Source organism: Mus pahari, unplaced genomic scaffold, assembly GCF_900095145.1.
Source record: "Mus pahari unplaced genomic scaffold, PAHARI_EIJ_v1.1 scaffold_11543_1, whole genome shotgun sequence".
In the NCBI taxonomy this organism is placed as follows: Eukaryota; Metazoa; Chordata; class Mammalia; order Rodentia; family Muridae; genus Mus; species Mus pahari.
The window spans coordinates 699-3,228 of record NW_018394088.1 but is presented as its reverse complement, the minus strand read 5'-3'; the positions used below and the strand labels follow the sequence as shown (position 1 = coordinate 3,228).

At 36.4% G+C, this 2,530-nt stretch overlaps 1 pseudogene; it reads left to right on the top strand.

The window, feature by feature from the left end:
- Positions 1–1,357: 1,357 nt before the first annotated feature.
- Positions 1,358–2,233, top strand: LOC110315862 (annotated as a pseudogene).
- The last annotated feature ends 297 nt before the right edge of the window (positions 2,234–2,530 follow it).

The window sequence follows — 2,530 nt, the reverse complement described above, 5'->3', positions numbered from 1 at the left end:
GTGCCCATATCTTCGAGGTTTTTCCCCACTTTCTCCTCTATCAATTTCCGTGTCTCTGGTTTTATGTGGAGGTCTTTGATCCACTTAGACTTGAGATATATACTTTTCTTACTTTGGACTTTGATTCACAATGATATAGTCTTTCAAATCTGTCCTAGAAGAACTAAGAGAACGTAATTTTAACTATTAAGAAGGAGTTTTTATGCAAAATCTTTTTCTCTTGAAGTTTTTAATACTTTAGTAATTTAATAGCTATGAAGTTGACTTAATATGTAAAGAAACTTACATCCCGGAACACTGGCCTGAATTTGATTGCAGAGTCAAGTAGATGAGAGAATTAAGTCCTGTTTGCTTACTCTGACATCTACATATTCACAGTAAACTATGTGATATCTTCCTGCCAAAACAATGAAAGGGATACAAATAGATGTAAGGTCTTTGAAAAACATTTAGGAGTACCCAATCAAGATCAACATAAGAATGAAGATTTTTCAAAACAAAAGAAATTTGTGAATAAAAATATGTGTCATACATCTGAGAACACCATCATTTTACCAAAAAAAAAGTCAGTCAACATTAGATTCCTGAAAATTGTATTCACACAGTCATTTTGAAATTAAAAAATACTTTATGAGAACTGGTGTAAGGACTGAATTAATTTTTGCTGTGTAATTTTGTAATCTTATGACTGAAAAGTATGTCAACTATATTGCAAAAATAACAAAATGCTTTGGTAAAAAGACAGAAAAACATGAGAATAGTTAAAGATACAACTAAAATGAGTGAGCTTTTGGAACGTGGGTCCTCGATATGTTGATTGTCAATTTGATACCATCTAGATTTAAATGACAAAAAGAAATCACAGTTTAAAAAATTACCTTCAAGAACTGGCATGTGGGCAAGCCTCTTGGTCATATTTGAGGTTAGTGATTCCTGTGGACTGGACTACTGTACTATGCGTGGGGCAGCCTCAAAGGTGATGCCGAGCTCCATAATAAAGCAGGTTGAACATTGCAGTACAGGAAGAATATGTAAAACCTCACCGCATGGACCCAACTACATTTCTTTCTTCCATATCCTGCCTTGAGTTCCTGCCCGGATTCCTCACTGATCTATTTATAAGGTGTAATCTGAAAAAAAATAGCCTTTCCTTCATAATTTGCTGTTCCTAATGGGGTTTCATTAAATGAGTGTAAACCTTATCCTGTGATCATTCACCTTAGAATATTTATTTATACCTAAAATAACAAGTGAACGTGGTTATAATAACAATCCCATAACTTGTAACTGTAAAATACATCAGGGTAAAGGGAAAACTTGACCATGCATTCATGACTAAATTCCACTACTCCAAGATATGGATCAGTGTGTGAAGTGTCCAGAAACTCTTTATGCAGATTCAGAAAAGAGACACTGCCTCAAGAAAACTGTGATATTTCTTCCCTATAATGATCCCTTGGGAATGGGACTCACAATCATGTCTGTGGGATTCTCTGCACTCACACCTCTTATTATTTGGGTCTTTGTAAACTACAGACAAACTCCAATTGTGAAGGCCAATAATAAATCTCTCAGTTACATCCTGCTCATCACTCTTACACACTGTTTCCTATGTTCTTTGCTCTTTAATGGCCTTTCAAACTCAGCCACATGTATTTTGCAAGAGAACCTACTTAGACTTCTGGTCACAGTGGCTCTATCCAGTGTTTTGGCCAGAACCATCACTGTTGTTATGGCCTTTGAGATTACTGCTCCAGACAGAAAGACAAGATGGTTGCTGATATCATGGGCCCCAAATTTCATCATTCAAGTTTGCACCTTGGTCAAGTGTTTTTCACTTGTATATGGCTGGATACATCTCCTCCATTTGTTGACATGGATGCTCACTCTGAACATGGATACATCATCATTCTGTGCAACAAGGGCTCAGCTCTTGCCTTCCAAGGCACTCTGGCTTACTTGGGTGTCATGGCCTTTAGTAGCTACTTCATGGCTTTTTGTTCAGGAATCAGCCTGACATTTAATGAGGCCAAGTTCCTGGCTTTCATCACGCTGGTGTTCCTTCTCTGTCTGGATAACCTTCCTCCCTGTCTACCACAGCACCACAGGGAAGGCCATGGTGTTTATGGAAATTTTCTCTATCTTAGCTTCCAGTGCAAGCATTCTAAGCCTAATATTTGCTCCAAAGTGCTATGTTATTTTGTTCAGATCGGAGAAAAACACACTTCATCAAGTCAGGAATAAAAGACATCTTAGGAGCAAAAATTTACTTAAAAATTACTTAAAACATAGTTCATATGATTCTTCAACTAAACTGAATATTAATAGTTGCCTACCACTCCAATTCTCATATGTAAGTCATACAAAAAGTAGCTTAGTAGATATATGGTCTTCTTACCAAGTCTTACATTCTGAGCTTGATCCTCTGGAATCACATGGTGAAGAAAGAAACCAACTATTTGAAGTTGAACTAGTATTTATCCAGGGCTCAAAATAAATAAACACGTGTAATAAATCTTTTGAAAACATT